Raw genomic sequence first — 9510 nt, forward strand, 5'->3', positions numbered from 1 at the left:
GACAGAAAATCCCTTGAAGAAATTTACTACCTATTGGCATGAGGGGAATATCTTGTCAGTACAGAACCATAGCAACTAGCTTGAAGTGTTAAGTAGGGATCCTGGGACCCTGGGAACTCACCCTGCGCAAGCTAAAGGATTTAGGGATCACTTCCTGGAGAGATGAGGCCTGAGAAGCATCAGTGAACTAGTTCAGTATTATTGAATTATTGAACTAAAGTGTTAAGTCAAGAGAGTCTTTAAGGAATCTGGGGTGGTGAAGACAGAGTCACAAGGCCTTTAACTTATACTCTAGCATAGCTGAAACAATTAGAGATAGGCAACAGGAGCAGAAACTTGAGTAGATTCACATTCCAGACAAGTCATTAGGCCAGCATGTTGTGGAGGGATTTAGGTCAGATGACTGGCAGTTAAAATACGCCAAGAGAAAAAATGAGTACCTGAAGCTGAAAAATGAGACAACAGATTAAAAACTCAGTCCATGATGTTTTATTGTAAAAACAAGAGTGAGAATGATGAGATAGGAAATAAGAAATGACTCTAGATTGATCCTTAAGGTCCTGACTGATAAAGCTAAATGACTGATGATATCATGATTTAAGATAGAGAATCCTTTGGAATGGCTTATTAAATGTTTTATAAGAGAAGTACAACTTTCCTTTTCCTTAACTGAAGAATAATCTTCTCTCTTTTGGGAAGTTATCTTTTCTAATTTGTAAGATATATATATATATATATATATATATATATATATATATATTTAAACAGTAAGTACCAGTTCCATCAACTAGTTAATGGAACAAAATATGGCCCTCACCTCACATCTGAGATAGAACATAAAGAAGAAAATCACATTGTTAGTGTGTTGAGTTCAGCTAGAGATCTGTTGAGTTTGAAGTGCTGAATGCATGCAATAAAAGATACAATAAGTCTGAAGTTCAGAGAGAGAAAGAATTCATTGTACATTGAGAATTAGCCAAATGTATTTGGTAATGAAGCTGCACAAATACACAAGACTATCAAAGAAAGTTATAATGAGTCTGAAGAATGTCTCTCTAGTGGTCACTAAACAATTAGAGCTTCCTACAACCAGTATGAAGACTATAGGCACTTTCTTGTTATCCCACATACTTGCCTAGCCCTAAAATCAAAGTTTATGATGTAATTGGAGGTTGCCAGAAAGAGAAAAAAAGTTACTTTAACAATAGTAACAAAGTTTATTGAATACTTTGATATCCTGTGGACTCACCTAAGTGTTTTATATATAGAAACTTAAATATCTCCTTAGAAGGTAATACATTTCATAAGTAAAGTGATAGCCAGAGGGAGATGAAGTATCTTGTCTAACTAATGTCACACAGCTAGTAAATTGCAGTGTTTGTTCTCTGACTACAGAGCTGTCCCTCTTAAACTATCCTCTCCTCTACTTCATAAAGTCAAGGTGTTTGTTGGGTTTGGAGAGTTCACTTTGCTTACCAATTTACCATGGTTTTAACTGCTATTTATTTATAAGATATTGTATATATCTTGAAAACTCAAATAAGATGACACTTTCAATATATCTGTGTTACTTCCACAAAATTTTCCAGTGTGTTTCCTACTTTATTATCTCTCAAAATATGACTGATCTGTAATTTATGGTGTGCTCTCAGTGAATGATAAACAGAGATGGAGACATATCAGACAGATAAACCTTACAGATACACAATAAGGCTAAATGCCGCTCTTTAGCTGACATAGTAACTCCACTTTATGAAAAAGCTGCTGTTCAGTTAATTAAATAATATCTACATATAAGTGTTGCTCAAGAGAAAGACGGGTTGTGAAGAGCTAGTTGAATTAGCCTGGAATAATAGCATTCCTTCTTGGAGTCAAGTCCTACTAATCCATTGCTTGCATTTAAGACAAGCAATACCAATTCTTCTTTAACCATCATTGTTATAGAAAGCATTTTGCCACTGGAGAGACTTGTGTGGTTTTGAAATACTCAATAATGTCATTGCTCTGTCTCATGGATTGATAACTTCTCAAGGAAGCTAAGAATATATAAAATTACACACAATTTTCAATCAATTAATATGGGCTTGAGTAGTTATTCTATTCAGGTAACGTTTCTTCTATATAAAATTGGCTCTGCTAGATTGCATGCTGGCTCTGCACTTTCCTTTTATTCAACAGCTCTTGTTAACTGCAGGAAGAATATTGATCCAGGTGAGCTGGAATAAGAACAATCAAAAAGTTCTAACCCACGAAGATGATTCAAGAGGAATTAATTAGTCTCCATGAAGCATGGTTACCATTCTTACCAGCTCTGGACTTCACCAAAATGTACAATGTCATAAAATAGACCACAAAAAATTTCATATTAAAGGCAGAAAAAGCATTTATGTGCAAACCCGCTTATAATCTGAAATAGAATTAAAAACAGAAATGATAGCGTGCTTCCCAAAATTGAAAACAAAAACTGTTCCCAGGACTTGTGGAAAAATTTAAACTTAGTATCTAATTAATTGGTATTTTTCTCTCAAGATTACAGCAAGAATAGTTATTGTCAATACTACAGTGTCATAAAGTGTTAAAATTCAGACCAAAGCTTTTAGGAAAGAAAATTAACAGAAAATATGTAAGGTGTTGTAGTAAAGAACGAAATGTGCCTTTGTTTTCAGACAATGTAATAGTCTATGTAGAAAAGCCAATAGAATTAATATACCAACTCTAACAATTTGCCCCAACATCAATATAAGAAACAAAACAACAATCATAATTGTCAACCACACGACTATAAGACATACAGGGACTGACAAATATATAAGATTTCATTGGGAGAGACATTTTGACCTCTTCTTAAAAAGAAGCAAAGAAATCCCTCATGAAGAGAGGCATTTCTCTCTTTCATACTCTGGTAAAGATATTATTTTTATTCCAAATAATCCTCTGTGTGTGTGTGTGTGTGTGTGTGTGTGTGTGTGTGTGTGTGTGTGTGTGTGTGCGCACATGTGCGTGCGTGCTGGTCCTGGGGCCTGAACTCAGGGCCTGGACACTGTCCTTGAGCTTTTTTGCTCAAGGCTAGTACTCTTCCACTTGAGCCCCACTTCTGGGTTCTTTTGGTGGTTAATTGGAGATGAGTCTCACAGGATTCCCTGCCTGGGCTGACTTAAAACCACAATCCTCAGATCTCAGTCTCCTAAGTAGCTAGGATTACAGTTGTGCTTCTGGTCTCTAGCAAGCCTTACTTTTAACGATAAAAAATGACAACAAAAATTCTGAGTATTTTCAGAAATCACAAAACCAATATCTAAGATTTGTGTGGGAAAATAATAGCATGTGAAACACTCATTTTGAAAGGTGGATAAGGATTCTTGATTTATTGAGCCTTAAGCATTATTGGTTGAAAATCATCCTGGACTGCCATTATCACATAAAAATCTATACTCTACTAATCAGTTACATACAAAATAATGTAAAACAATGAAGTTTTAGTCGATATGTCAAAGAAAGGTCTTAGAAGGTAGAGAAAAGTAAAATCAGATGACTTTCTTATGCAAATATCCAAAGATATATTTCACAAGGTTTAAATATCTAAATGTGAAATGTGAAACCATAACCTACAGAAGTCATCTTGGAATTAGGAGTGGGAAAGGATTAAAGCAAACCCCCATAGTTTAAAAAACAGAAAAGAAAAATGGCCATTTTAAATTTATGTCAAAATCAGCAAGTTCTGCTAAAAGAATGTCATTAACAAATTAGACACTTGATAGAATGAGAGAAATCTGTAATATCTAAAACCACAAGGAATCATAATGTTTAATGTGTGACTAAGAAGTCAACACACAAAAAAAAATCTAGGACCTTCCACAAGTAGAGAAAGGAGGTGCATAAGGGGTTCTCAGAATTTGAAACACAAGTGTGTAATAAGTATGCTTTTAGAACTAGTGGTAGATTATATGTTGCTTTAGTGAAAATTATAAATAGCCATTCAAGGCCAGTCGGCAGTGGCTCACACCTGGAATCCTAGCTACTCAGGAGGCTGAGATCTCAGGATCTCGGTTCAAAGCCAGCTGGGTCAGGAAAGTCTGTGAGATTCTTATCTCCAATAAACCACCAGAAAACTGGAAGTGATACTGTGGCTCAAGTGGTAGAGAACTAGCCCTGAGCTGAAGTGCTGAGGGACAGCACTCAGGTCCACAGTTCAAGCCCCACAACCAACAAAAAAAGAAAGAAAGAAAAGAAAGCCATTCTTCCAGATAGCTAAAGCTCCAAACATGCATGCAGAGTACAGACCAATTTCAGGTCTGATTCATTTTCTCAACTGACTGTTGTTCTGTGAGTACAGAAAACCTATCCACACAGGATAGCCCTGTATGTAAAGATGCTCACACTTTTTGGAATGAAGAGAATAGAAATCAAAACAACTGTAGGATATCACTTTATGACTATAAGATTTGTGAAAAATAAAGTTGAGATTGGATAAGGTCGGATGTTAACAGATTTTGAACACTGGGATCCTTAAACTGATTACAGATTAGCCTGACGCTGCTTTTAAATGAGTAGACCCTAGGAACAAGAGGGTAGGCTGGCTAGGGCAGGAGTCCTGGGAATCTGAATGATAAAGGACAGCCCAGAGTATGGTGGCATTTGGGGACATGGACAGGGTTCCACATGACTGAAAGCATGCTGCCTGGTTGCTATCCAAAGACTCCAGGATACACTTCTGCTTCTGCTGTAATACTTTTGTGGAAGAATACTAACCTTACCCCAATGATGGGCTTCAAACTAAGGATTCTAAATTCCTAATAAAACAGTACTGTAGTGGCAGTGAGTATAATAAACAGACTCTTACCCAGAACAAATACATCACAGAGACATGTAGCCCTAAACAGGGACTCTGGTGACAGTAGTCAGCTCCGCATTGCTAATTGTCTCTCACTGGATAATGCAAACTTCCAAAGTGTGGATGTGCACTGGGAAATACTAAACCGCTGACAGAGACAAAGGAGATGTATTCAGAGTAACAAGGGTAGATGTTCAAAATGTTCAATTGGCAAGGTGCTACTGACTCAAATGTAAGAAGTAAACCAATACAAGTCATATATACTTATATTAACTAGTCATTACAAGATCCCAACAGTGTACACAGAGTACATCAAAATAGTTGCTGAGTAATAAAGAAAAGGTGACAAATAGCTGAATACAACACCAGAAATCCCTTCCTGAGTTCAAATTCATAGTGTGTTATGAATGGAAAGGATACCAAATTCAGTCCTCTGCATGTCACCACCAAATACAGACCAGAAGGAAGGCTTCACAGAGAAAATGGGATTTGGTTGTTATTGGAAGGTGAGAGGGACCAATGTAAGAACAGCATGACTTTTGTGGCTTCCATGTCCAAGGGCCAAGGTGCGTCAATGACCAAGTACCAAGTCACTTCGGGATGGAGACTCCATGGCAGAGGCAGCCATTTGCCCACAGCAACAGGAAAGCAATGAGAGAGAAAAGGAGGAACTAATTGTCATTATCCTCTTGGAGAATCAACCCCCAATGACCTAGGACCACTTCCTGAAGTCTCACCTCCTACCAGTAGTGCCAGGCTAAAGACCAAGCTTTTATTACATTCACCTTTGGGAAATACTTGTCTAAACCATCACCATATTCAGTTTTGAAATTTAAGAAGAAAGTCAACATTACTCCCAATTGAGCCAATGGAAAAAAAATCATACATTCAATATTTTGAAATATATGATCCTAAATATTTTATTGACATGCATCTGGTATCAAAGAAAAATGTAATCATACTTTTCACACTGCTTTAAAGCATCTTACTTCATGTAAAAATTACCCATATTCATATATGTATCTATCTCTCTATATATAAATATATCTTTCCCTTGTCATGAATTACTATCCTGTAACTTTTAATGTTGTAGAGCATCTCATTGTAAGACTAATTCTGAAATATTTTGTAGATAATTGTGAAAGAAATACGATGAGATGTAATGTGGGACTTTCTAAATAAAACTTAGGGAATATATCATAAAACTGAGTAAAAGAATCCAAGATGCCTCAGCAAATAAATGACTTCAAGTAAGCTTACTTGTCATGTGCCCAAAGAGCTTCAAGTAGCTTCTATCCATAAATCCATTTATTCTGTACAACTCTACTAAATATTAGCTTTCCCTGTCACAAACAGAAGTACTAAAACACAGAGCTTTAAAACTTTGTAAAAGGTTACAAGTAATGGTTCTAGAAATGGAATGCAGGAATCTGGCTCAGTCCTGGCCCCTAAAGCAGCACAGGGTGTTATCTTAGGCACAAGATCACAGGATAAAGGACAGACATTAACAGCCAGTGCAAAGGTGAAGTTTCCAGGTGTGTTGGTACTGATTTGACTGCCACCTGGCTAAATGTAAAGGAGGTTGTAAGTGGTGCAGGGCATGCTTCCTGTTAGCCAGGAATGCTTACTCACCACCCACATTTTAAAGGAGGTAAAGGGACTCTCCCCTGGGTTTGGGCTTCTGGCTTCTTCTGGACAGCGTGTGCACATGTCCAAATTCACAGGTTGATGTTATATGCCTCAGTATTGTAAGTGATAGGGATAATTAGATTTAGATGACAACGGAGTTCTCATGGTGAGATTAGTGCCCTGAGAAGAGGAAGAAACACCAGAGGTTTCTCTGTCTGCCAGCTGAGGATACAATGCAAAGGTGGTCATTAATTGTCTTCAGGCTAGGGATTGGGACCTCACGCAACTGCTAGTGCCTGGATCTTGAATTTCCCAGCTTCTAGAACAATGAAAAATTAATGACTACTGTTTAAATCACCCTGTCCATGGTGTTTTGCCATAGTAATCCAAGGAAGATACTTCTCTTACTTGATTCTCTCTAAAGTAAAATCAGTCACTTACCTAATATATTAATAATAGGTGAAAATCCACTGGGTCATTATCACCAGCAACTGGGGACACTGACCAGGAAAGATAAGGCTGCTTAGACAGCCCTTGCTTCATTCTTTGACAAGGGTGAGACAGAAGACTGAACTTGTATTTTTCTACCTAGGAGCGTGGGTCAGTTGAATCTACCTTTAGTCTTGCCTTTCTTCAACTGAGAAGGCAGAAAGTAGAAGTGCTGACAAAGTTAAAATCCCACCACTCTTTTCCAGCCCAGGTTAACCTATTTTTGTCAATGAATGAATCCTTTGGTGTAAGTTGGTAACTTTTTCCCATTCTTAGTTATGGTCTGAAGAGAGGAGAAAAGAGTGATTTCTAGTCATTCTAGTTTTCTGATTTTTATCTTTAACTGTGGAATCCTTTAGAATCACAAATTCCCTTTAAAATAAATGAAGTCATCCCTCATTTACGCATACTGTTTGGTTTATAATTACACTGTACCCAGGGATGTCTTAAAATGTACTCATCACAAGGCACTGGTGGCTCATATCTGTAATCCTTGCTACTCAGGAGGGAGAGATCTGAGGATCATGGTTCAAAGTTAGCCCAGGCAGAAAAGTCCCTGTGAGACACTCATCTCCAATTAACCACTCAAAAACCAGAAGGGATACTGTTGCTCAAGTGATAGAGCACTAGCCTTGAGCACAAAGAGGCTCAGGGACAGTGCCCAGGTCCTGAGTCCAATCCCCACAACTGACAAAAATAAAAAATAAAAATAAGTAAAAAAAGAAAAGAAATGTACTCATCAATCACACAACAGTCTAGGCATCAGGATTGAGTTAAAATACCCTAGATGGTCTTAAGTATCTCAAAAATGATTTAGTCTTCTCAAAGACTGCTCCAATTCTCTGGGTTTGTAGATAAACAAAAACACCTTTGAACATAGTAAAACCCTTCTGCTAAGCATAGGAATCAATTCAGCAGTTTAGAGTACTGTGTGGAAAGGAGGAAATAGTGCAGAAACTCAGGTAAGATAAGAATAGGCAGGATTCCAGAAGAATAAAGGAGCTTCTCCCTGTGTTGTTGAAATCATGCCAATAAGTTGTGTAAAGTTACTGGCATGAGTAAATAATTCAAAGCATAAGAGTCCTAAAACAAAGGCCTGTGAAATTCTATATACATTAATGTCTTTCTCCATTCTTTTTTATTTCTTTCAATCCTAGGGTTATAACTCAAGGGCCTTGGTAGATAGGTGCTTTACCACTTAAGCAACACCTCCAACCCTTTAGGATTTAGTTTTCATATAGGGTACTCTGTTCTACCCCCTCTATCCCAGGGTGGTCTCCAACCAAGATTCTACTATTCATGCCTCCCACAGCTGGGATTATAGACGTATATAACTCTAAAGTTATTTCTTGCCAGGTGCAGGTGGCTCTTGTTGGTAATCCTAGGTAGTCAGGAGGCTAAAATCTGAGGATCACAGTTTGAAGTCAACCTGGATAGGAAACTCCATGAGACTCTTACCTCTAATAAATTACTTTAAAAAAAAAAGCCAGAAGTAGTGCTATGAAGTGTATGGACAGCACTCAGGCCCAGAGTTCAAGCCCTATTACCAGAAAAAAAAAAGTTAATTTCTTGAAATGGAGGTTTCACCAACTTTTTGTCATGGCTAGCCTCAACTTAAGAACCTTTCAGTTCAATGCCTCCCAAATAGAAGAAATTACTGCCATATAACACTTTTGACTGGGCTCTTTTTTCTTATTTCTCCTCAGTTTATCTCATACACCTTTGTCCCAGATCAGAAGAATCCCTTAATTCTTTCTTTTTTCAAACAGGTTCTTCAATTTGTGGGCTAAGGATTAGGTGAAAATCACACTTCATAATTGTAACAGTAAAGTCAAGAATAACCTTGTTATCTAGATAGATATACTCTTTCTTGGAAAGCATTTTATATAAATTTAACATTCATACATCCCAGTTAATAAAAACAAACACTCACTGATTACAGATCTATTATTGAGTAGGCTGTGGCACATACTATTGTGCACCCTCCCATGACCCCCTACCTATAAGGAGGAAGAGACATTATCAAGGGCCTTATTCTGGGCTACTAGCTCCTAATGACTTCATTGTGCTCTGCATGTCAGCATAAATCTCTGAAAATTCCCAAAAATCAGGTTTGGAAGGGTAAATGAAGTAAAAGTGGTGTGGGATTCTAAGCATAGCCTGAAACCAGTGATCCATTTAATTTCCAGGTGCTTTTCTTAGTGGAAGTTCATCCGCCACTTAGGTAACCTGGCAGCTTGCCTGCGGGGCTTCCCCCAAGGATCATTTCAAGAACCTGACTCATTCCATCAAGGCTTTTAGAGCCAACACGTCTGTGCTAGGGACAAAGTCTAGAGAGATGTGGCTCACTGAGGAAGTTTCAATTAAAAGTCAGTAGGACTGTAACTTCTCTGTATAATACCTTTACCATAACAATAAATAATGTTTTTTAAGCGAGTAGGGTGAACGGTCATCACCTAGAATTCAAGTAGAGATGAATCATAGATGTAGAAGCAAAACAAGTTCAATCTCCATGAGCTGGCTGTCTTACTGAAGTTCTCTAAGGACTTCACAGGACCTAC

The sequence above is a fragment of the Dipodomys spectabilis genome, unplaced genomic scaffold (genome assembly GCF_019054845.1).
Source record: "Dipodomys spectabilis isolate Male_0828 unplaced genomic scaffold, ASM1905484v1 ptg000043l, whole genome shotgun sequence".
NCBI lineage: Eukaryota > Metazoa > Chordata > Mammalia > Rodentia > Heteromyidae > Dipodomys > Dipodomys spectabilis.